At 56.4% G+C, this 26,074-nt stretch overlaps 1 protein-coding gene across 3 annotated transcripts in view; it reads left to right on the top strand.

The window, feature by feature from the left end:
- KLF8 (KLF transcription factor 8) overlaps positions 1-26,074 on the top strand; it is a 93,034-nt gene that overhangs the window by 21,079 nt on the left and 45,881 nt on the right. The gene's annotated exons all lie outside the window — the stretch shown is intronic.

Genomic DNA, 26,074 nt, shown 5'->3' with positions numbered 1-26,074 from the left:
ACAAAACCCCATGGCAGCGAGTCGGAGTCTGGGTCGACTCACTTTGGCTCATAGGGTCAGCGTAGGTGTAAGCATTCCGGTTGGAGCCTGGGCTCTGAAACCTGGCGATGGGGAGGGTCTCAGGGCCAGGGCTCCAGCCTGAGCCAGAACATCTACCCTGCTATTTTAGCCCTGCAGCATGAGCCTGAGTCCATTGACCTGTTCTCGGAGAGTCATTCCTGTGGGCGTTCTTTTCAGTGTATGCATACCCTATGTGGCCTGTCTCCACAAACTTCCTATGGGTGTCAGCCAAGGTCTGGCCAGCCCTGCTGGGGGGTTTATGTTGGGCATTCCTGCCCCACATTGGATGGATGATGGTGTGTGGGGTATGTGCAACACCATGCGCACATCTGTAGGGTGTGTGAAGATAGGGAGGTTCCAGGCTGAGTCGCAAACACAGCGACTCAACCCTTACAGACCCATTCCTGGCCCTGGGGGATGGTGTAGTGGTCTAAGCAGCAGGTTTGGAATTTGCTGGTGTTGCAGGGTCTGAGCCCAGCAGGGCTGTCTCTTCCTTCTCAGGCCGATAAACTGGACTACATGTGGCTGACTCTGAGTCTTTAGTGATTCCTGATAAACAAAAGTCCCTGGGTAGATATTTAAGCTCCCAGGACACACTTCCGAGGGCCACGTCCGTTCAAAGACCTCTTTAATTCCCATGCTGCAAACCTTTCTGTGGACGCTCTTTGCTTATGTCAGTAAACCCCCGTCCTAAAGAAGAGCTCTGTGTAAGCTCAAAAGCTTGTCTCTCTCACCAACCGAAGTTGGTCCAATAAAAGATATTACCTCCCCCTCCTTGTCTCTCTTATGCAATTTAGCTTTGAGATCAATTTAGTTTAGAAGCCAGATTTAAAGCAATATAGGTGTCCATACAAGGGCTTGTGCCAGTTTAGAATCAGACCTGTTAGTTAAACTGGTTTGGTGCTGTGTTTCGACTAGGCCTAAGAAGGTTGGGCGAAGGGTATGGAACATCTGCTGCAGCTCAGTCCAGATCAATCCAGTTTCTTTTGAGCCTTTAAGCTTTCTAATGTGTCCAGTGAAGTCTCCCTGCAACGGCTTGCGTCTAGCAGGTGCATCACTGCTCTCTAGAGCCTGTGGGACAGCGGGTCCTGTAGTGGTGTTACTGACACAATGCTCCATGGCACTGGAGTCGCCCTTTGTGCCGGCGACTGTCCCCATGCATGCTGCTATGCTGTCAGCCCCAAGGACGTTCATGGGCTCTCCTGCAGAGGTGGCTGGTGGGACACGGGCTGATCTAGCTGTTGGGGGTTGCCAAGGGAGCTCCCTGGGCAGGAGCCCTGTGGTTTTGTGCTGTGGGACATCTGCTGGTGTCTGGATTGTGTTATATTAGGTGAATTAAGGGCGGGGCGGGGGGGGGCAGTAAATGAACAAAGCTGCTTTCAATTTCTAAAGTGCGCACCTTGGATCCATAGATCAAGATTAATCAAGGGCGGTTCGCTAACAAAATAACAAGTAACCAATTGACCAGTGTCAGTCAATGGCCCTACCCCGAGACTCGAGGGAAAACTTGGCATCTATCTAACGATGCTCCTATTCTAGCCATTCATCCTGAGGGGTCCTTGGGAGGCGCCCATCCCGAAGCTATTAATGACCCTGTTTAGGGAGCCCTAGAAGGGATCTCTGCTCTCTAAGCTTTTGCCGCTCCCCTCATCATAATCTTTGGTCTCTTTCCTCTGGTTCCTTGTCATCTCTGACTCTTGTTTCGGCCTCTTCCTCTCCACCCGCTCTGGTCCCAGGAAAAAGAGTCTCGACACCTCCCCCTCCTCCCAGTGGACAGCTGCCCGAAGAGGGACCTGAGCTGGGAAGCTGTGCTGATGCCGTTGCGGTTGTGACCACACACTGCTTCTCGCAGAGAGGATTCCACACTGGGGGTCTCCACGTCAGCCTGGACACTGAAAGCTTGAGATTGGTGTGGGTGGCTGATGATTTTGGGGGGGCCCAGCTTGAGACACCTGGGCAGGGGGGCTGATTTTTCAGACCGTGCTGCGCACCCACCCTCTGGGAATCGGGCCTCTTTGAGGTGTCTCGAGTTGGGCTCCCAAGACTGAGACCCCCCAAAACTACGGGTCACTTTTGGGAACTCTCAGCCAGACGTTTGTCCCCCAAGTATTATTTTGGGGGCACATAAGAGCTCCCTCCATCTCGCCCATCTCACTCCTATAACGGCAGTGCAGCGTGCTCTCGCTGTGCGAGGGCTGCCAACTTTCTAATTGAAGAAAACCCAACCCCTTGCTCCACCCCCTGCCCCACCCCTTTCCCCAAGGCCCCCTCCTGCTCACTCCATCCCCCCTTCCCTCTGTTGCTCGCTCTCCCCCACCCTCACTCACTTGCTCATTTTCACTGGGCTGGGACAGGGGGTTGCAGTGCAGGAAGGGGTGAGGGCTCTGGCTGGGAGTGCAGGCTCCAGGATGGGGCCAGAAATTAGGGGTTTGGGGTGTAGGAGGGGGCTCGGCTGGGGGTGGAGCCAAGGGGTTTGGAGTGTGGGAGGGGGCTCTGGGCTGAGGCAGGGGGGTTGGGGTGTGGGAGGGAGTGAGGCTCCCGCTGGGGGTGTGGGCTCTGGGGTGGGGCCAGGGATGAGGGGTTTGGGGTGCAGGAGGGGGCTCAGGGCTGATGCAGGGGGTTGAGGTGTGGGGTGCAGGCTCTAGGAAGGGGGTTGGGGCACGGAAACAGGTGTGGGGTTCGGGCGGTGCTGACCTCAGAGTGGTCCCAGCATTTCCCAGGGACAGAAGTCCGTACAACTCCTAGGAAGTGGCGGCATGTCCTTCTGTTCCTAGGCAGAGGGGCGGCCAGGGTGGCTTCATGCACCGCCCCCAGGCGCCGCCCCGATCGGCTGCTCTGCAGCTCCCACTGGCCATGGCGTTCCCAGCCAAAATTGGGAACGCATTCAGGCTGCTAGCTCCCCGTTGTCAGGTAGGCAAAGATTGTTGTGCTCACTTTACAGATGGGGCAAGTGACCGGGATCAAGTGACTTGCCCAAGGCTGCAGGAGTCAGTAGCAGGGCTGGAATTAGTACCCAGGAGTTGCTGGCTCACATGGCTATGCTTGGTCCTTTGGACTGTTCCCTCCCACGTGCCCTGGCTTGGGGTTGGAGAGAGAAGCACGGCCAGGAGGGCTCACGGGGCAGAGATCTGCTCAATTCTTCTAAGGGGTCATTTCCGTCTTGCATGTGAATTCCGGCCTTGAGTTGGTGGCTGAGGGGAGCTGCCACTCAGCCTCCAGAGCGTGACTGCGTGTGCTGGGAATGGAAAGTTGCCCTGTCTCTCTCGCTCTAGAGGCTGCCTGCTCCTCTGCAGGTGGGTGTGTTGGCCAGGGGCGTTCCTACCCCATTGGGATGGAGGGGGAACTGGCCTACAGCCCTGGTAGTTCCAAGAAACTGCCTGGGAATTCTCTTTGCCCCACCCATGCATAAAGCACCTGCTGTCAACGCCGGGAGGGAGCGTAACGCCAGGGTGGGGTGGTATTTCAGTCACCGCTGAACCAGGCAAACTCCTGTCTCTTCTCTCCCTGAAATTCCTCTTGAGCTGGGTCTGTCCCCCACCACCCGGCTGCTCTGGGCATCTCAGCAGCTCTCTGTCCCCTTCCCTGCCTCCTTTCTGGAGTCCCAAACATGAGCTGGGCTGCTTTCTTCCATAGGCGCTGCTCCTTTGTTCCGCTCTGGAGTGGCTAAGTGCCAAATGGTCCCCGCTGGCCCACCTGGTTCGCCTTTGCTTTGCCCTTCCCCCTGCCCCGAAGGGGATCAGCCCCCTGGCATGGAGTGTTTCCCCAGTGGTGACAAGGGAGCGACTCTCCCCATGTGTGTCTCCCTCTGGCCCTCCGGGCTCGTGCTGCGGAAGGATCGTGTGCCTCACTGGGCACTGTCCTCTGCAGGATTCCTGCCCATGACAGCACAGCCACTGGGTGCTCATTGGGTTGCTGAGCTGCACTGTCCTCACTCTGGGGCCGTGGGATGTTAATGTGGGTCATGGGCAGGCCTCTCCTGGTGAACCCCAGCACCCACCAGCTGCTGGGGGCAAAGGGCCATCCCGTGTCACTGGTGAGAAATTCCATTCTTCTCCTTCCCCCTTCCTGCAGGCCGTCTGGCCTGTTCCCCTCTGTGATTGAGGCTGAGCGCCCCGGTCTTTTCCTTCTTGAAAGATCTGTTTGTTTACAACCATTTACAGACCCAGCCCAGGGCTAGCCCTGTGACTGCTGCTCTGGGGAACGTGGCCATGTCAGCCACTTCTGCCAGGGGCTGCCTTGTACCCTGGCTCTGCAGAAATTCTTGCTGGCTCTGGAGTCTGGGATGGGCCATGCATCAGCAAGGAATAGCCAGGCCTGGCACTCTCATCCCAGCCCACATGGGGCTGGTGGGCACGAAGGCTGAGCTCCTTTCCATGATGGTGATCTGGCGTGAGGTTCCAGACAGCCAAAGGCCCTTGCTGACGTGCCTCAGCTCTTCTCTGGGGGGTTCAGACGCAGGCCGCCATTGGAGGGGACAGTGGGTTATAGATACCTGCCCACTAAGAACTGGACTGAGATCCCTCCCACACCTCTCTCTGAGTTTCAGGCCACTCAGTAAACCACAGACGGCGACAGTTCTTGGCCTGGGCTGTCTTCGAAACCATGACCTGCTGGTGATGAGCTCTGAGCCTTCTGATCCCTCCCCCTCATCTGTTTTGGTGTTTAACCAACCCCCCATACCGAACCCCATTTTCCTGCTGCTAGTGAGTTGGGCACGGGCAACTCTCCCATACTTATTTGTATTGCTATCCTGCCTAGGAGCCCCAGTGCATGGACCAGGACCCCATTGTGCTAGGCGCTGTACAGACATATCATCAGCACAGATAGCACATTCCTGATTCATTGCAGCACATTACAGCATGCGGCCGCATTGCAGCCATCTTTTGCTCTGTGACCGCCTCCTGTGGCCCCCCCAGCCCCCTCCCCACCCGGCCGGCTAACCTGGGTTAAGGAAATGGGGGCCCTATGCCTTTAATAATAGGGTTAGTTTCCCATGGAGCAGGAGGCGGGCTCTTGGGACAGGCTTGGAAGGTCACAGCTGTGAGCTGGGTGGATGGGGGGGGAACTAGGGGGGATCCTGACTGCAGTGTTGCTGTGCTTCTGCCTGAGACCTGCCAGTCTGTCCCGCCCAGTGCAGGGCTGGGATCTCTCCTCCCCAATGCATTCGCAGGGTGGGCACCAATCCAGCTCTTAAAGCACCAGGTGTGGCCGTGGGAGGCAGTCTCACAGGGGCCAGGCCTGCGGAGGCGGCAGTTGCTGCTGGCCCTTTAAAACTCTCCGCCTGCTGGTGGACAGCTCTGTCACTGGGAATCTCATGCCTGGAGTTTCTATAGTGCCGCTGTCTAAGCAGGGGTGGGGTGGACCGGGAGAGAGGCACTCTCCATAGCCAGGCCCATCCAGGACCTGGTGCAGGAGAGTACAGCAAGGGGGAGCTGCACGTCCTAGTGATGCTTCTTACCGAAGAGATGCGGTCAAGTTCCTTTGCCTGAAAATGGGCAGGAGATCATGGGCACTTCCCAGGCAGCATCCAGCCCAGCATCCCCTCCCAAATGCCTCATTAAAAATGGATTCCTACCTATTGGCTGGCTAGCTCATTGTCCCCTCTGTACGGGGGGAAACTGAGGCACAGAGATGTGCCGTGACTTACCCAAGGGTGCCCAGAGAGTCAGTGCCAGAGCTAGGAATCAAAGCCAGGAATCCTGACCCCACCCCCAATTCCAATCACCAGATTTCCCCCCCCCCATACCTTTTTAATGTCTGGCCTTGAAGAAACACCCTTTGCTCACACCACAGGGTCACCCTCTACCCCGAGGCTCAGGGGGATATCTGAGCATGGAGGCTTTGGCAAATGCTTGTTTTTGTTTTCCTGGGGACCATTATTCTGTTCTCTATGCCAACCATCCTTTTTCAGATTTAAACTGGAAGTGCCCCTCTCTTTCCCTTCCAGTGGACCGTGTGTCCATGTGAACAGCCGGAAACCGTACCTTACTGCCTGGGGTTTGTTTACGTGAGACATGCAGGAAATGGGGGGCCTTTCCCTCTTGTGTGTAGGGCTGCAGCAGGGGCAGCTGGAATCCCTGGGCCAGTCCTACAGTATGGGGTGGGTTAATAGGACGCCTGGGTTCTGTTTCTTGCTTGGAGCAGGCGTCTGAGGCAGGGCACCTGGATTCTGTTCCTAGCTCTGCCACTGGATCACTTAGGCCAAAACTTTCAAAAGTGGCTGCTAATTCTGTGCAGAGGTTGGCTTGGGGCATCCCACCCTAAGCTCCCAGCAGCCTGATTCTTCCACAGTGTTGAGCACCTGACGTCGGATGGACATTCAGGGGCTAAGTACCCCTGCAAATTGATCCCTGGTGCCTTCCCCCAAAGAACGGGGACACTGAATGAGTAGGCACAAAAATGGGGACCTTGACCTCCTTGCCTCAGTTTCCCCCATCTCAATAACAAAAATTGCTAACACGATGCACAGGGCGGGGAAGGTGTGGTAAGGACTTAATTCATGTGCTTAAAGTGCTTTGGGGGGGCTAGAGAATGGGGCACAGTGTTAGGTTAATTTGAAGGAGAGATCACCCAGGAGGGTTTGGTTTTTGGTAAATTCCCTTCCTCTGCCTTAAAACAGGTAAGACTTCCAGGGTCGCCCGTGGTGCATCTTGACGTATGGGCCAGTGCCAATTGGCTGTGCTCCATTGGCAGTCGATGGAGCTACTGGCTTACACCAACTGAGGATCTCGCACAAGTTTTATGACCAGCAGACCATCTGGATCTGAGCTGAAGTCCATGAAGTTGTGTTGCCACCTTGCAGTTGGAGGGCTTGTCTTTTAGGGAGGGATGCAGGTTCTGTGCTTGGTGAGGGCAGAGCTCCCCCCCCCCCATCCTCCCTGGAGCCATTTGCTTTGACCTCTGGGCGCATTTGGGCTCTTTGGGCACATGGATTGGGGGTGGAGAAACCTGTGGTGGGTTTTGTCAGGACGGGCAGAGCCACCTCCCCTCAGACCTGCGGGACACTTGGCTCAGCTCCTGCGTGTTTGATACCTGGTGTTATTGCAGAACGCCAGGGCAGCCTGCAGCAGTATCAAGTCTTGAACACACGCTACTGGGTGCCGTCACCTTTAGGCAGGGTGCCTCTGATCTGTAGCCCCCCTGCTATCCTAGGCCTGACACCCTGCACAGCACAGTCCTTCGAGAGCCCTGCTATTCTACTCCACCACTGTGGCCTGCAGGATCTCTGTCCCACATGCAGCTGGTATATAAAAGCCAACAGATCCCTTTCAGCCATGAATATTTCAGGAGGGCGGGGTGTTCGCAGCGGGTAGGGAGGTGTGTTGCAGGGGGATGAGTGGCTGTTCTAGCCATGTGCACGAAGCCCCATGTTTCTAACGCTGGTCTGTTCCTGGGCTTGTCTCTGCAGGGAGCTCGGATACCTGCCGGCCTCCTGCTGCATGCAGCTGGCATGCGCTCCAGGTATTCTGTGGCCATTTCTACGTGCACCGCTGCTGGCAGATGGAAACCCTATTAAATAGCTGTGTGTCTCTGAGCCCTGTAATTACCCAATTGGTCGTTCGTGGCATAGCTGGGAAGGGCCATGTGCTGATGGAGCTGGGAGTGGGGAGGGACTGACTGTGGGGTGAAGTGCAAGGTACCTCTGTGAGGTGGCACTCCCAGTGAACATAGGCTAGTGATCTGAGCAGGGGACCAGGGCTCCTGGTCTGTCCCTGTTGGGTCAGTGGATTACGAGTTGGGAGATCTGGGTTTGTTCCTGCCATTGACTTGCACTGTGACCTTGGAAGAGTCCCATACCCTCTCTGTGCCTCAGTTTCCTTGCTGGCACTGTGGCAGTAGGGATGATTTGGGGCCAAGTGCTCCAGCTGGGCCTTGCCCTCCATGCTCTGGGTTAGGGCCTGGTGGGAGAGGCAGGGCAGTGCTCTGTCTGGGGGCAAGATGTTGGCAAAGCTGGCATCTCCTGAGTTGTGCTCCTCTCCAGCTTGTGCTCTGGAGTTTCAGGAGTCAGGGCTGCTGGGAGTGTCGCGTGCAGGGCGTCTGCTGGGCTCGGCGTAGTGCTGGAGGGGCATGTTTGGGCAGGCGGAGAGTTGGGCATAGTTGGCAGGCTTGAGAAGCGCCAGGGCTGGAATAGCAGGAGTGGCTGCAGGCCAGGACTGAGGAGCATCGCCAGGGCTGGGGGGAGGGGGAGCCCAAGGCTGGGCTAGCAGGCCAGGTTGCAGTGGGTCGTTGGCAGAGCTGTGTGGCTGGGGAGGAAAAGAGCCCAGGAGCAGAACAGCAGAGGAGCTGTGGCTCAGAATTGCGGGGCATTGGTAGCCCTGCGGGGGAGCCCATGACTGGAGTAGCAGAGGAGGCTGCAGGTCAGGATGGAGGCGCATGGGCTGAATGCCCTACAGAACTCACACCACACCCAGCAGCAGAGCAGGTTGAGTTTTAATGAGGTCTAATGTTTCCCGACTTGCGTTCTGCAGTGACATCTGGTATCAAATATGCAAGGGCTGAGCCAACCAGAATAGAAAATAAAGTGTCTGCAGGCTTGGGGGGAGCTGGAATAGTGAAGGATTGGGGGGGCTGTAGGTCAGTAGTGAGGGGCATCAGCAGAGCTGCGGGTGTTGGGAGAGCCGGGGAGGGGGGCTTCAGGTTGGGATTAAGAGACATCAGCAGAGCTCGGTGGGGAAGCACACATGGCACCTCAGAAGGGACTTCCTATAAGCACATGCCGAAACACCGATTTCCCCAAAACCTCCCTGCATTACCAGTCAGTCCCCTTGGCCTGTCAGTCACTGCATCTGACTGACTGGCTCCCCCCTGCTTTAGCCCCCATGCCCATTAGCCCTGGATCCGGGCATGCTGGCAGGGCCAAGCACCTCCTGTTCTGTATAACTGCCCTGAACTGGGTGTTTCCAGCACCCGTCTTCCTGCTGTAGGGTCCTTTTGGAAATCCTGCAGCTGTGGGGCCCAGTGTCAAGGGCCATCCTGCTGTAGCAGCGGGTTTGCCCCCAGGAGGAACCTTCCTACCTGAACTCTAGGTACTTGGCTCAGTCCTTTCCCTGTGCAGTGTCCTGGCGCGATCTTCCAGGGACGGTCACATGCCTCTATGGCACTGTTTGCCCGGCACATCGGCCAGCGCGGAGGTGGCTCAATGCAGCAGTTCTTGTGGCACTGGGGAAGGAAATCCATCCAGTCAGGCCTTACTCCCCTCTCTAATCAGTGATGGGGCCCGAGCCAGTGAGTCAGGACTTGAATCCAGGGCTAGTTCTGGTCATGCTGCCATCTAGCCACACATCCACCCCCAGTGCCAGATGGGCTGCATAAACCCCAAGGTGGGAGAGCACCTGCCTTTGTTGCTCTGGCCCTTTGATCAAACTAGAGAGCTCACCTTTGAGGGTCAGTGCGGGTCAGAGGGCGACCCCAGTGCTCCTCAGTTACAGGGGCGAAATGAATGAGGGGAGGGGAAGAGAGACACTGCTAGGTTTGATTCTCTGCTTCCCCATTCCTGTGCATGGGGTGGTAACAGTGAGGAGTTACAGTGGCTGTAGGGTGACCAGATGTCCTGATTTTTGGGTCTTTTTCTTATATAGGTTCCTATTATCCCCCACCCCCGTCCCGATTTTTCACATTTGCTGTCTGGTCGCCCTAAGTGGCTGTAAGCCACCTTGCTGCTCCCTGTATTCAGAGCTGAATTGCTAACGTACATTGTGGGCCATAAAGTCAGAGCAGCCTCAAAGCTGCTCTAACTTCTGCTCTGCTCCCTGTGGTCCGTGGGAAGCAGAGGTACTCTAGCCACACCAGGGCCTGGGAGCTGGGGCCTATTGCCGCCACCACCACACTATTTGGGGAGGCCGCACACACCGGGCCGGGGGGGCGGGGGTCTCAGCAGGTTGTTTCCACCCCCTTCTTCTGACATAGAGGGGCCTGAATGTCGCTGGGAATCAGCCCCCGCACGTGCACGGAAGGAGATGACAACATTGCTTTGCCGCAGAGGCAGAGGAGGGAATATTCCCGTACGTGGGAGAAGTTCTCCTAGGATGGCTGGACAGACAGACAGATACGGGAGTCCCAGAGATGCCGAGGGAGGAGCAGATATCCCCTCCCCGGGTTCGGGTCAGTGGAGTCGTTAATCTGCCCCACCCAGCCTGATATCTGAAAGCCCCAGGTCTGGGCAGGCCTGCCGCTCCCAGGGGACTTTCCTCTGCTTATAATGAGGAGAAGCAGGTGCTGCCTGGAGCCTCGGGCCCTGGCAGGTTGAGCTGCTGGGGTGGGAGCTGCCAGTGGCAGGAGGATGGAGGGAAAGGGTGGCTTTTCCCTTTCTGTCTAGAGCCCAGCTGGAAAATGCCATCTGGAGGGCACTTGCCTCTTCACACCCCCCAGATGGGGAGCATCCCCCGAGTCACTGAGACTTGGTTGTGATGCCAGGCCCCAGGAAGAGGTATGGCTTTTTGAACCACTTCCCATCCCCTCAATGAGATGGGCTGTCAGGGTGCATGCATCTCCCTCACCCCCTAAATCAGGGGTTCTTGGCCCCCAACACTTGGATCTGAAATACCACAGCTGGCGTATGGGCTAATTCTCAGGGTTGCTCCTCCCATCCTCCATGTTCCCTGCTCCAGGAGCCTTCCTGGTTGAGACGTCCCATGGGTGAACTTGGAGATGATGCCGTTGTGTGGATTGCTGTGTCCTTAACCCCTCCGTGCAGGGGCTGGGCCGACGGCGTAGACCCTGCTTTGATCCCGAGGTCTGTGTTCGTGGATCCCTCTGACAGACGCCCAACCTCTCCATAAACGGACGTGTCGGGCGATCATTCTTGGAGCCTGCATTCCTGAACATCCCGTTGTTGTGTACCTGTTCTCTGTACCCTTGCTTGAAAGTGGGCTAAGACCTGCACTGGAAGAGTCAGTCGGGCCTTTGCCTGTCTATGCTGGGGGGTTGCAGCAGCAGAGCTGCCCTGCGGGCTGCAGTGGGAGAACGTGGCATTGTGAGATGGCACTGAACCCTGGTGTAGACACCATGGAAAGCAGAGCTGGGAAGGGTTGTGCCCTGCAGCCTGTTCTCCTGGCCAATGTCAGCAACTCAAGGGAGCCCCATCCAGTGGGAGACTGTCACGCCCTGTGAGGGATCTCTGGGTCCTTCCATCCAAAGTGACCCTTGTCCTCTCCCTATCCCTGAGCCCTGGCAAGCTGGTATGGTTCCTGGAGCTGCTCCATGTTGGAGACACTCTGTGGGGAGGAGCTCTGAGACGAAGGATGCTGAGGGGTTGTAGACAGGTCCACTGGTGCAGGACTGAGCTGGCTTCTACTGTCCAGGGCCTAAACCAGGCTTTCCAGCGGATATGGCTGTGCCAGCCGGAGGGGTTGGCAGATGCCTTGGAGCCAGGAGTCTTCACTATGCCAAGTTGCTAGCTTTGGGGGCTATGTCCTCTGCACTAGACTGGGCTCCACCTGTTCTGCTCAGCCCTGGCCCTGGAGCCACCCGGCATGTGGCTGGAGGGATGGATGGGGGATCCTTGAACTTTGCTCCAGGCGGTGTTGGCATGGAGGGAGCAGTGCTGGGCAAGGTGCCCATGCTTCTGCTTCCCACAGTCCCCTCTGTGTCTTCCCTTAACCCTTTCTGGGCTGATGCATTAGTGGCTGAGATCAAACAGGAAGGACACTCGGCATCAGGCATGGGAGCCACCAGGGGCAGCTGGGGGATTGGCCCGTGGCAAATGATCTCTTGGCTCCTCCCCCTTCGAGTTCTGGGGTCACGTGCATCCCTGGGGGCCCCCCATCCATTGCTGCTATGCCTCGGCTGGCACCTTGGTCAAGGGCAGCTGGGATTTCCCTTTGGGGCCAGGATTCAAGGGCCTGCTGTTGAGTAGTCTGAGTTGCTCCCCCTGCCCTGAGTGCAGCCCCAGGGATGCAGAGGTCCCTACGCCCTACCTCCACATTTCCCCCCCCCCTTCCCTGAGCCACCCTCTCAGAGCCTAGGACCAGTCCATTGAGCGCGGCTCCGAAAACAGGCTGCCATGTACTTACAATCGAGTCAGGCTGAGCTTGCCCCCGATTCCCCTTGCTGAGCATTCCAGAGAACCTGTCTCCAGCTGGCCCAGGGAGCCATCCCCAGGCAGATTCTCCTGCCACCTTGTGCATGGTTCTAGCCTCTGACAGTCTGGGCATCTGGGGGTTAAGGCGGCAGCCCAGCACAGATGTCAGGCTGCAGGGAAGGAAGGGATGCTGGAGTAATCAGGGCCTCCCAGAAATAAAGCTGGGGGGAAGGGGCCAGAACTCCGTCTGCCATGAGTGCTCCTGGAAGCCAGAGCCCCAGGGCTTGGAGCTGGCCCTGGCTACAGGGAGGGGAGGAGGAGAGAGGGGTGGCCTCGGAGGCCTGTGCAGCGCTGTAGAAATGCATGGTTGAAATCCACCAAGGGAGGTATCCCCTCCGCCTCCTGCTGACTGCACTGCCTGTGCCCCAGGCTCCGGGGACCCTAGGGGGCTGGGTGGTACAAGGGGGGGAGGGGGGCTTTGGAGACCCTGGGTTTAAATTCAGATCAGGTTGCAGGTGGCACAAGTTTTGTTGGCTGCATTTTTGTCTCTTTTGGCAGATTGTCTGCGTCATAAAATAACCCTGGGGCACCTCAGGCTGGGATACAGGGGGGCTGCGGGTGAAAGGCAAGGCACCGGCAGCAGTGCAGGGGGGAAGCTGGCCTCTGCTTAGTCTCTCTGCTCCCCCAGTTTTAAAATCAAAGAGACATCTACAGTCACCTGAGCCGTCCTGGCACCTGCTCGGATCCCATTGTGGGGGTGGGTCCCAGGGCTCCTGGCCTCTGGGAGCTGAGCTTTTACCCAGGAGCCTGTGTGGTGGGAGGGGGGAGGCTGCCTCCAGCAAGCCAGTCCTGGGGGAGATGAGTGAGGCACCAGAGCAGCCTCCCCCATGGAGAGCTGGAGGGAGGCCAGCCCGGGTGGCTGCTGATTCAAGGGGTGCAGGGGCAGGGTGGGTCCTGAGGATCTCAGCTCTGGTGCTGGTCTGTCTCCAGGGGCAGCTGGAACGTGGACCACCAGTGTGGCCATCAGGAAACCCCTGCCTCAGCCACAGTCCCTTCCTCTCCTCCCCCACCCCGCCAAGGCACCTTGGGCACTTTGTCTCCAGCCTACACGTCTTGCTGCCCCCAAAGTGGTAACGCCTGAGCCTTGTGACTTCGTCTCTCCTTCGACTCCTGTTGTCCTGGTGACATCCCCCTCCCCCCCACATCACACACATGCCCCCCCATCTGCGCCCATAGTCGCGCGTACAGGGGGCCCCAATCTCTTCCCTTCCCGACAGACAGACAGACACACGTGCTCCCCCCACACCGTCCACCCTCTTCTCCCTGGCTGCTGTTATGTTGAGTCCAGTCGTTGTCCTCCAAATTAAAAAAAAAAAAAAAAGGTGGGGGAGGAGCTGTAAAATGAATGGCAGGTAAGGCCTCCCCTTCCCCCCCCTTTCCCCAGGAGATTTCAGAGTGAGAGCCCAGCGGAAGGAGTGGGGTCTCGTGGGGAGATCCTGTGCGTTAGTTCTGGGGGGGAGAATGTTAGCTAGCAGGGTAGAGCAAGGATTCAGAGCCCCTGGATTCTGTTACTAGCTCTGGGAGGGAATATCGGCTAGTGGTTAGAGCCAGGAGACCTGGCATCGGTTCACTTTTCTGGGAGGGAGCATGTCTGCTAGCTGGAGGAGAGGGCAAGGAGTTGGGACCCCTGTGTTCTATTCCCATCTCTGCTACTGGCCTGCTGGGTGACATTAGGCAAAACACCGCCCCGTTCCGTGCCTCAGTTGCCCCATCTGTATCCCAGGGATACCATTTGATCTGGGTTACCAGCTGTTTGTTTGTAAAGCACCAAGAGGGTGGGATAAAAGGAGCCCCATGCCAGCTGCTCTGCGTGGCTGGGAGCTTGCACTGCAGCTTGGCTCAGCCACGCCAGGGCTGTGAGGGAGCCAGGGTGCAGCTGGCAGCCTGAAACGGGCACGCCTGCTGGCTGATCCCTCGATCCCTACCCCCGTTCAAGCACTTACAGCTGCCTATTTTGCGACCACCGCCCCGTGCCATGGTGACAAATGCCACTGTGTTGTGGTGAAGCCCCGGAGAGGTGCCCCTCATCCTGCTCCCTGGTGACACCATGTCACCGCCCCGTGATGCCACCCGTGGATAATGCACCAGCTGGTCATTAGAGGTTACCCACAAATGAGAACCCGTGTAGGGTGCTGCTCCGTCCGAGTCCCCTCAGCTCCTTAAACCCAGGGACATGGGTGCCCAGCACCTCTGGATCAGGCCATGGGGCAGGTAATGGGTCGAGATGCAGCACAGCTAGGACCTCTGAGGAAGACTGAACAGTAGTGCAGGAAAAAGACAGTGGGTCTGTCTTCGGCAGGTACAACCGCCCCTCACCCCCTTCCCGAGAGGGGGTTATGCTGAGTTTGGGCTTGAGCCCATGCCCCTCGGGCAAGTGGCTCTAGCCCGATGCCACATCTGTCAGCATGGCTTTTTGATCGCTGCGCTCTGCTAAGCTGTCTCTGGCTGATCCCTGGTAGTTTGAGGGAATTGCTGTCTCGTATTGGGGATGCTGGAACAGAAAGTGTTTGTGGCTATGTCTACACTAGCACTTTTGTCGGTCAGGGGTGTGAAAAAACACCCCCCTGATGCTCTCCCGCTGACATAGCTACTGTTGAGGGTTTGGGGGAGATGGAGAAGCAGCCCTGCTAGGGGAGATCTAGAGAGGGCGCGAGGGTCGGTTCGCAAAGGGCGCGGCACCAGAAATATGAGAAGCGGCATGTCATGTAGCGGGGGCTACCCCAGGGGATGGGCTGTGGGCACCAGGTACGCTGTAATGCTATATACACTAAGCCAGCTCTGGTGCCACTCCTTACTTGGCTGGAGAGGATCACTTGACCCTCCCAGGGTCTCCCCCCCCCCCCCCGCCCATCCATGGAGGAGCAAGGTAAGACGTGGGCTTGCTTTGATGAGCCCATCGTTTTGGGGGGAGCAAAGTGTCCACTTGTTGTGCTTCTTAATATCACTTGGTTTGTGCCTGAGTGGCTTTATCTTGAACAGACCTATTGTGACGGGCTCTGATCTCCCTCAGTGGTCCTGTGTACCCATGTGTAGGTCACATAATAGTGGCTCACTGGAAGTGGGGGAAGGGAGAGGGAAACTTAAATGCAAAGCATTTTGCAGGGCAGGGAGCAAAAGCCCAGGTTTTCCTTTTCCTTGCAGTGTTGAAAGGCGACAACATTGGGGGTGTCTGTTTTTTTTCTTGCTTGCTTTTTTTTTCCCCTTCAGAACAATCAGGAATATCAGTTATGGTCTCGGGTGATGTGTTGGAGTGGCCTCAGGGATATTTATTGTTCGATCGCTTTCTCTCCCGTCCCCTTTGAAAAGACAGAGGGGTTAGATATTTAACAAAGACTACTTTTCTCCACAGTGTTCATTAGGCATTGGAGTTAAATAGAAGCCAAGACAGAGTTTTAAACAGTCTGGCCAACAATCCCATCTTCTTAATTGGTCATGGCTTTTGTGATGTCATTGCTTCACTAGATCTCCAGACTCCACAGAGTCTCTGAGGGTAGGCGGGACCAGAATTTCAAATGGAAACACTTTTAATGCCCTTCCCCCACCACCCAAAAGGAGCAGAAAAGGGCAGGTCCTCTTTAAGATGTCTGATCCAGAGACCGGAATCCCTCTGATAGTTCAAAGATCTCTTTCCTTCCCACTCCCTCGTGCCCCCCATCTCTGTTCCTGTTTCCCCTGCCTCTTTCCCCGATTGATTGCAAGCACCAGCTGGAAGGCTCTGCCCCCGCAGGCAACCGCGTGCAGGCGCGACTCCTTTGCAAGGCCTGGCATGCAGAGGCAGCCCTGGATAGTGCTCGCAGCCTGGAGCAGCCGGGCTGGGTTGGGAAGCAGCAACTTGGTGTGTTTTTCCACTGCTGGCAGGTTGTGTCCAGGGTTATGGAGAGGTTGTGAGGCGGGTGTGTCCATAAGGCGGGGTGGCTTCACACCCCACATTTACCTCTTGCCCGATTTAGCCTAATCTGCCTCTGCGTGCATTCCCGAACCCCTCCCCTGGAGCGAGTGCACCCCACTGGGCCAGTGACGGGGCAGCTGCTGGATGGATGGGACTTTGGGGGGAGAAGGGTGGTCTGGATGTTCGAGGGCAGGGTGAAGAGTCTGTGTGTCTGGGTTCAATTCCTGGCTCTGGTGTGTAACAGTCTCTGCTCTGTGCCTCAGTTTCCCCCTTGGTGGAACTGGGACAGTGGTGCTTGCCCACAGTGCAGGGGTTTGTAAGGCTGAATTAACACTTGTGCAGAACCTTGAGGTGCTGGGATGGGAGTGGCTGGGGGAGAGGTGGGGTGTTGTTTCAGCCAGACCTGGGTGAGCGGGAAACTGTCCTGGCGAGGTGCTCCAGAGCTGGTGAGCGTCCTGATGTTTGGGTTTCCATGTGTGCTGACGCAGCATCGTGATGCTGACTAGGCCCTGGAGGGCAACGTTTAAACAGGCACTCATGCTAGTTTGGGGCTGGGGTGGGGGCTGGCCAGTCTTGTACCTTCCAGGGGATGGTAATCTGAAATCCCAAGACTTCCTCTGCTATCAAGCTGGTTGTAGCAGGCTGACAGCCCCTCACTTTGTTAGCAGGTGTGAATTCTGAGGGAAGTACCTCATGAACCCCCTCCCACTCTGGGTTACCATGGGAGAGAAGATCTAGGGGTGGGCTGAGCAGCCCTGAGAGAGGAAGCCTTGCAGCTGTGTCTGGGGAGCAGGCTAGAGCCACGTGCTGGTATCTTACTGTTGCTTTGACAAAGCCAAGCCCAGCAGGGGGCAGTGTGGACTCCACGCATGGCGTGCGCTGTGTTTGAGAGCAGGCTGGGAGAGGGAACGGGGCATAGACTGTCTCTGGTGGCTGTGTCCCATTCTCTGACTCTCTTTTCCCAGCATGCTCTTGGGGACCTTGCCGTGTGAATCATTACCTTGCCCTTGAAGTCTCTTGTGCCCCAGGGACTGGGGGGGGGGGCGGGGCGGGGCTCTTGTGACAGTAGCTGAGCTGCCCAGCTGGGCAAGGATTGTGGCTGCTGTTTGCCTCCCACAGCGTGGGGTGGTGGGGGGCGATGGGTTCTCAGCCCTGCCTCAAGAACCCTCCCCACTTTAATTCACACTGATCCCCACCCTTTATTCCCCTCCCTCCGGCCCTGTCAGCCCACCTAACATGCATTGCCTGGCTGGGGATCTTCAGGGCCATGGCTCCTTTATCTCCTTGGGCAGCTGCCCTAGGAGTAGAGATAGCACCTCTCAGGGCTTGGGGATCGACCCCTGAGCTGTGTCTACATGGTGCTGTGTAGGCCCCGGGCTCATCCAGAAAGGAGTGTGGGTGTGGGTGAGGTGTCGGCATTTATCAAGCCCTAAACTGTAGGGGAAAATGACAGGAGTTTCAAGCCAAATTACCCATCCCTCTTCTAATCTAATGGGAAGGGCAGGCGCGGCTGGTGGGGGTGGGCGGTGGCTGGGTGGAGTGGCCTGTATGTAGATGAGTTAAGATGTGCTGCCATGACACCAACGCCAGTCCCCCCTCCCTCCTGCCTGCCTGCGGAAAAAGCTATAAAAAGAATGTATTTAAAGTGATACCATCATGATAAAAATTGGAGAGAGGGATTTTAAAACCTCCACCATGCCGTTCCCTCCATCTGCAGGAGCGCAGGGCAGGCTGGCCAGCTTGTGTGCGGATCCCCAGCTTGCTCTATGCTGGGGTGGGAGTGAGAAGCCAGGCTGGTCAGTTTCACTCTCTGCTCCCTGGTCTGTAGGTGATTTGGTTGTATGCAGATTGCCAGCATTGTAGGGGTTTCCCCCCCCCCCCCCGCACTTTAATTCTCATGGCTGCGAGGATGTCTCGGTGTCCCAGAACGCCAGCCAGTTTGGGGATAGTCAATGTGGGACTAGGGGGAGCATTGTCCTACTGCATACAGGTCCCCCTGCCCTCTTTGGGCCTTCCCTCCTCTCAGGGCTAGGCTGCGCTTGGCCCCCAGTCTATCTCTCTGGAACACCCCATGCTGCTGTCCCTGGGGTTGGAGAGGGGCAGGGCAACACGAGCCATGGCAGCCTCCAACCACAGTGGGGATAAAACGCCTTCCTCTTTCCCTGTCTGCCCCTGAGGCCTGGCCCGGCTCCAGCTCCCAGCCCAGGCGCAGAAGGTGCTCGCTCCTGAGGGATTCTAGCCCCTTCCGGAGTTGCCATCTCAGCAGAGGCGGTATGAACAACCCCCCGTGAGGGAGTGAGGCATGGATGGGGTGGGCCTGGGCCCCCTGAAGATGGGGGTTCCTAATAGCAGGGTCAGCCAGGTGGCTGGTTAGTGTGGCCCCTTATAGCGGGATGCTGGGAGGTGCATTGCAGCATGGTTTGGTGCCGGGGCAGGTGGAGAGAGGAGAGGCTGGGAAGGGTATGATGAGGCACAGCCCCTGCCTGCTCAGTGTGGCACTCTGTCCCTCTCCGGCTGGTGGCTGGGCCACATACAGAGGGTGATGAGCCAACTGCAGTGTGGGTAGCAGAGCTGGGCCTTTTAGCTCAGGCAGTTGAGGCTCGTGCTGTAAGATGCAGAGGTGTCAGGTCTGGTCCCGGCTGCCAACAGCCCATCGAGTGGTACCGCACTGCGCTGGCATAGCTGGGCAGGCGGCACACTCTTTCTCACCCTGCTTTGCCATCCAGGTATTGAGCTCCCCCGTTTATTTGGGCACATTCTTTGTCTCCGTTTCCTGGCTCCCCACAGCCTCCATTAACCCTTTGTACTGAGGATCAGGCTTTCCCAGCGCCCTGCAGGATTTTGTCTGAGCACCAGGTTCACTTGATCAGCAGTCCAAAAGGACAAAGCCTGCCTGTTCAGATTGGCTGCAGCCCTCCTTCCCAGCTGGATCCAGAGTAGCTAGGGCCAAAGTTCGGCTGGAACTGACTGACTTAATGCTGCTCTGATCTGAGCCTTGGGAAGGGAAACCTTGGGGCCAGATTGCAACTCTGTAGGCCCATTCCCAGGTCTATCAGACAGTCTGGTCAGAACCCTAGCTTTCTTTTTTTTTAATTGTTTTCTAGCTCTCCTATTTGCAAAGTGAATCTTTAAAACCTGACCCTAGTGCAGAGGTGGGCAAACTTTTTGGCCCAAGGGCCGCATCTGGGTGGGGAAATAGCACGCAGGGCTATGAATGTAGGGCTGGGGCAGGGGGTTGGGGTATGGGAAGGGGTGTGGTGTGCAGGAAGGGGCTCAGGGAAAGGGGTTGGGGCAGAGGAGGGGTGCAGGTGTATGATGGGGCTCAGGGAAGGGGGTTGGGGTACAGGAGGAGGTGCACAGTGTGGGAGGGGGCTCAGGGCAGTGGGAAGGGGTGTGATGGAGCTCAGGGTAGGGGGTTGGGGTGCAGGGTGTGGCAGGGGGCTCAGGGCAGGGGTGCAGGGTGCAGGAGGGGTGCGGGGTATGTCAGGGGGTTGGGGTGCAGGAGGGTGTGGGGTGCGGCAGGGGGCTCGGGGCAGGGGGTTGGGGTGCAGGTAGGGGGGTCAAGGCAGGAAGTTGGGGTGTGGGGTGCAGGAGGGGTTCGGGCTCCAGCCCGGCGCCGCTTACCTGGAGCGGCACCGGGGCCAGGGCAGACTCCCTGTCTGCTGGCCCAGAACCCCGCGCCACTCCAGGAAGCAGCCGGCACTTTGTCCCTGTGACCCCTGGGGAAAGGGGGGCAGAGAGCTCCACACACTGCCCTTGCCTGTGGGTACCTCCCTCCACAGCTCTCATTGGCCACGGTTCCCCATTCCCGGCCAATGGGAGCTTTGCGGAGCCCTCTGGCCCCCTCCCCCAGGGGCTGCAGGGCCATGGTGCCCACCGCTTCTGGGAGCAGCTTGGGGCCCGCAGCATCACAGGGGTGGCAATCCCATGGGCCGATCCAAAGCCCTGAGGGCCAGATACAGCCTGTGGGCTGTAGTTTGCCCACCCCTGCCCTAGTGTAATTGGCACAGTGATGTCTGCCTGAATCTGCAGAGAGTCTGGCACAATTACTCTTGCCGTTGGGGGGGAGAAAGTAACGGAGGCACTGACCTCTGCCTGAACCTGCAGACAGCCTCCAACTGAGGGTGGAGGCGCAGTCCCTAGAACCAGGGAAGAAGCCATCTGGGCGCCTGCCATCAGAGGCGCCATCTTTCTAAGTTGCAAGGGGGTGCTTGACCCCCCCGCTCCACCCCTGTCCCCAACCTCCCCACCTTGCCTCTCCCCGCCCTTGCTCCTCCTCCCCCACCCAGTGCTTCCTGCATGCCGCAGAACAGCTGATCACGGCCGAGGGGAGGCATTGAGGGAGGGGCTGCCAGTGGGTGCCTGCCATTCTCTGAGATTTAAGCGAAACGCTGTTAAGCAAATCCAATTTCCCCATAAGAATTAATGTAAATAGAGGGGGTTAAGTTCCTGGGAATTTTTTTTTTTTTTTGGCCAGACAAAAGACATGATCTACATATACAGTACAGAGTAGCAGCCATGTTAGTCTGTATCCGCAAAAAGAAAAGGAGTACTTGTGGCACCTCGATGAAGTGAGCTGTAGCTCACGAAAGCTTATGTTCAAATAAATTTGTTAGTCTCTAAGGTGCCACGAGTACTGCTTTTCTATATACAGTACAAGTTTTAAATAATTTTAAACAAGCAGTTTAATACTGTACTCACCAATGATGATTGTGACGCTTGGTTGAGGCAGGGCCTTAGCGGCGTCGGGGTGCAGGGGCTTGCCCCGCTTCACCTGCTGGGCGTTTCAGCCAGGGAGCGGGGTCGAGGTATGGGGGCTTGCCCCTTCCACCCGCCCGGCGCTCCTGCCGGGAAGCAGGCTTGGGAGCTTGCCCGCTCTCCGGCCGGAATGCCAGGTGGGTGGAGTGGGGCAAGCCCCCTCGCCCCAACCCCGCTCCCCAGCAGGAGTGCCGGGTGGGCAGGCGGAGCAAGGCCAGCCAAAAAAACCTTATAATGGAACATTGCGCGACTTTAAACGAGTATGTTCTCTAATAGATCAGCAACCTAATAACAAAACAATGTTAACCGGGACGACTTTAAGTGAGGAGTTACTGTAGAATCTTCTAAATGTGAAAGCAAGTGTAAACTGATGGCAGTGGTGTCTTCCTGAGTCTGCAGACAGCCTGAAGCAGTAACCCAGAGGGGAGAATTCCCCTGCCTCCAGTAATTGTAGTTGGGATGTTAACTCTGGAACCTAATTATGTAAATTTAGTGCACACATTAATTGCTGATCATTTTAGCAATGGACAGGAGTGGGCGTGGAGCCTGGAATGGAGTAGGGGAGGAGATGGAATTGGGAGTAGCTGCAGGGAGGGAAATGAAGAGGGAAGAACCAAGGTGATCAAAAGATGGGGAAAAGGGAGAGAAACAGAGAAAGGAGCATGGGGATGGGGGGAAGAAAAGGAACTCAGGGCAGAAACAGCAGTTCTCTTAAAGTGGGGGGCTGATTCGTACTGAGTGTACTGACTGAGAATAAATTATTGAACAAATAATAACACTAAGAGCTAAAGGTTTGGTTACTACATGGAGGTGTATTCTTCTCTTGATCTTTGAGCAAACCTCCCCCAGACATCAGTGATTTCTAAGGGTTTATCTATAGGAGGAAACTGACCAGAATACCTCTTCTGGAATAGCTCCCCATGGGGACAGTCTGTTCTGGTATAAATGACTGTATCCAGAATAATTACTCTGCTTTGGAAGTGTACGAACTATATTCTGGAATAAAGTGACTCCCTTGAGAACTATTCCACAATAACTCTTCAGGTCAATTCCCCCATGCCCTCAGGTGTTTAGGGCAGGATTTGGAAGGGGGATTAGCCAGCACATGTTAACAGCCCAAATGCAACCCCAAAGTTAGGTCTTGTAAAAACAAGTTGTTTCAGTACTGACCATCACTAGAAATTTCTCTGTGACTTAGTTTCTAAACATTCAGATGGCCACTTATTGAAAACAATAAAAATTGAGGTCTTGCAGCAGTCTAGTGTGTAGCAAGGTGAAACTGACTAGTTTATTTTCATTGCCGGGGCTGCTTGAACTGCAAGACTTAAACCAACTGTCTAAATATTGGAGCCACAAGGTGGGGGAGGCAATATCTTCAGCTGGACCAATTTCTGTTGGTGAGAGAGACAGATGTTGGTCCAGTCAAAGATATTACCTCTCCCACCTTGTCTCTCTAATATCCTGGGACAAACATGGCTACACCAATGCTACAAAGTAGACTCCTTAGTTTGCTATAATCTAAAGTGGCATTAATTCCACATATAAGGAGATGTTTTAATAAAATAAGTCACCAAATTCAGCCTTCTGTTACTTCTTCGCAGCCTGGTTCTGGCAGGATCGAGGACGGAGTCTCTTTGTTTTGTTGGATGATGATCTTATTTTTGTAACTGTGGCCCAGATGCTCAGCTACTGTAAATTGGTGCTAGCTGACTTCAAGGGCACAATGCTCCTTTACCCCAGGGGAGGATCTGGCCTAATGAAGGCTCTGTTGGGGTGTGCTGGGGGATGTTAGTTGTGCCAAGGTTGCCTCTTACACCTATCTTCTTCCCTCCCTGGCACTAACTAAAATCGAAGATATAAAGGGCATCCCTTGGTGGTGTGTGAGGGGGGTTTTGCTTGGGGAGGAGGGAGGGAGAGGCTGAGCTGGGAGGAAATTCCTGCAGAAGGTGTGGACGTGTAAGAGGCAGGGTGTGTCTCCTTTCTGCAGAGCACAGCCCAGCCCGGCTCTCATGAAATCTGTGAGGGCTGCCCAGATATCTGCAGCTCCCAGCTGTGCCCGGGAATAGAGGCGAGGCCCCAATGGAGCCAGGAGGGGAGTCAGATGGCTGCTTTCCCACGGCTCGGTCCCCTGTGCTGGAATGGTTTGAGACTGGCGCCCGCCCCTCCACACAGGGAGCCTTTGACTCTTTTGGGGGAGAGGGAGGGGCCGTCGCCGCAGGCATTGGAGCAGCTTCGTTGCCCGATTTCCCCACCTCCTCCCAGGGAGGGGATGGGCGGGGGTGGGCAGGGAGGAAGCCAGGGAGCGGCTCTGCAGAGCAGGCAGGGCGGTTACAGCCCAACAATCTGATTACTAGACTGTATCCAATTAATTCTCAGCCATTTACAGACATTTTTACCCAGCGCCCCCCTCTAATCCAATTAGATTTTGCCAATTACTGGAGGTGTTTGGCCTGGAGCTAATCAAGAGCCTCCCTCTAACGTGAAGGCTAATGGAGGGGTGCTGGGGCGAACCTCAGGGGCCCAGATCCTCAGTCTGGGCATCTGACTTTGAAGTTAGGTGCTTAAATACCTGAGGATCTGGGCCTGGCTCCCAAAGGCTGTAGTTAGATGGGGTTCTTGTTACAGTTGTTCATATCCCAGGTGCCCCCTTGACTGGCCCTGCCCTGTGACCCAGCTGCACTGAATCCTGGTTGCCGCTGGCATCTCTGGTTCCTGCTCCATTTTCCCCTGCATCTCTAGCTCTTGCTCTATGTTTCTGTGACTCAGCTGCCCGCTCCCCCTGTGCCCGTGAGGCCTGACCCCACTCCATTCCCCTGTGATGGCTCCGCTCCGTTTCTGAAGGCTGGGGGCTGCTGGTTCTCCAGGGAGTGAATTTCCTACCCTCTCAGCTCAGTCTCATTTCATTTAAGTCACGGCAGTTTCTGGCCTCCACAGGATGAGGGGGGCCCACCCCAGGCAGGGAGCCAGGGCAGAACAGCCATGTTCTGCTGCTTTCCTTGGCTGCAGGGGCCCCGCAGCAGGGTGTGCGTTGGGGTGGGAGGCATAGGGCAATAGGCCGGATCCAGCTTGCGAGCAGCGCGACCCACCCACGCCCTGGGCTGTGCGGATGGTGTTGTGGGGGACGACCCAGGGGCCTCTCCAAAGAAGTATTCGGTTTGGGGATGCAGAGCTGAAACTACAGCCAGGATGAAGGGAAAAGCATTCATTTACTGTACTAAAGACAGCCAGTAATGGAGGGCAGGCGGGCACCTTTCCATTGTGTGGCTCCCTTTTACCTCTAATAAATACAGTGCCCCAATGCTCCAGACTCGATCCTGATCCCCTCCAGCCCCGCAGCAAGGGGCAGGAACCCCGCTGGCAATGGAGGTAAGGCAGCATGTGACTAGACCTGGGCCCTAGGTCTCACCACCTGTCTGGGGCCATTACTCTTTCTAAGGAGAAGCTGCGTTTGTCTTCTCTGATATAGGCCCACCAGGATGTGCTACAAGGGAGGTGGCTGCTGGCTACAGCCGTGAAAACATCAGTTCCTGCTGGGGCTCTAGGAGCGCCAGCATGGGCAAGCCCAGTCTGTGCTCAAAGGCCACTGTAGAATAGAGTCTGGCAGCTCAGACATGGCTCTCGCAGCCCGTGCTGGAGGAAATCACGTTTGAAGCCTTCTGGTGCCAAGGAGGCTCCTTCCTGTGCCGATCTTGGTCCTTTCCTCCTAGGCTTTCACCATGCTTTAGTGAGGCATGTTAGTGTTGTTGGTTTTTTGTTTTTTTTTTGTCCTGATGTTCTAGATTTGCGGAGTGGGGGTGGGGGAGACGCTGGGACTGAGGGGGGAAGTGACTTGCCTGAGGTCACACTGAGAGTTGTTTGCAGAGCAGGAAGTAGGACCCAGGTGTCCTGGATCCCGGTGCCTGGCTCTAACAAGCTTGGTTTTGGCTGTAGGATGGTCATGGCCTGGGGAGTCCTGGCAGATGACGGCTTACCTGAAATCTACCTGTGCTGAAGTTGTGCTTGATGGTGAAAAGTGGCCTTTTGGCTTCCTTGAACAGACCCTTTGTGCTAATGGGGCATACAAAAGCCGTGGGAGACTGTGGCAGATTGGCGTCAGTAAGGCGGGCAGAGCTTAGCGCTTGGTCTAGCTGCCGTGAAGTGGGGTTATTTCCTGCCCGCACCTCTGTGTCTGGATTACCCCTTCCAACTAGGAACGCAGTCACCAGCAGTGCAGAGGGATAAGAGGTGGGGGTGGGGAAGATTTACTGATCCTCCAGTGAAAATGGGGATTTTGGAAAGCAGGAGTTTTTCATTGCGAAGACCCTTCCAGGCCTCCTCCATCATCAAACAGCAAAAGACGCAGGGGGTTGGTCTCCAGTGTTGTCCTGTGTCTTTTGGAGGCCATTGGGGGGTTTGCAGTACCACCGTGAGCCATTTTAAAAAAAAAAAAGAAGTCCATGCCCTTTTTGAGAAGCTTGATAGAAATAACCGTCTTTGCCCCACTGCCACCTGGGGTAGCTAACAGCTGAACAGCCCTGGCTGAGCTGAGCATGGGGGAGCTGGCTACACCAGCCACGGGATAAAGGATCTGGATGCCGACTAGCTTAGCCAGTGACTGCTTAGCCATATTCTCTCCTTCCAGCCCGCTCTCCTCCTGGACCTGCCAGTGGAAACTGCCTGGGATCCAGGCTCGACAGACTTTTCTGTTAGCAGCGAGTCAGGCTGGGCCCGAGCTGGCTCAGCCGAGTGCGATGGGGTGGGGGCGGGCGTTTGGCTGCAGGAGAGGTTCCCCACTGAAGGGGTGGGTAGTGGTGGTGCGGGGGGTTGCTGATGGAAACTTAGCCTTTTGAGAGGCAGCACAGATGCCCAGCAAAGAGAGGGAGGAAGGGGTTGGTTTTGACTGCCACTGAACCCTGGAGAAAATGAGTCTTTTGTTTGCTGTTGCTGTAACTGCTGAGTGCTCACCCGATCCCCACTCTCTGCTGGAGTCACAAGAGCAACTCCGCAGTCTTAGAGCAGGAGTCAGAGGAAGTTCAACCGGATTTCATCCCTGAGCGGAAATGCAGCCAGCGAGGCGCCCAGAGCCCTGCGTGATGGCCCTAGTGCCATGGTGTTTGTAAGGTCTGCGCTTCAGGGGGCAGGGATTCTAGGGGAGGGATAGCTCAGTGGTTTGAGCATTGGCCTGCTAAACCCAGGGTTGTGAGTTCAATCCTTGAGGGGGCCATTCAGGGATCTGGGGCAAAAATTGGGGATTGACCCTGCTTTGAGCAGGGGGTTGGACTAGATGATCTCCTGAGGTCCCTTCCAAC

The sequence above is a fragment of the Lepidochelys kempii genome, chromosome 9 (assembly GCF_965140285.1).
Source record: "Lepidochelys kempii isolate rLepKem1 chromosome 9, rLepKem1.hap1, whole genome shotgun sequence".
In the NCBI taxonomy this organism is placed as follows: Eukaryota; Metazoa; Chordata; order Testudines; family Cheloniidae; genus Lepidochelys; species Lepidochelys kempii.
Note: the sequence above shows the minus strand (reverse complement) of the source record. Positions and strands in the feature narration are given on the sequence as shown.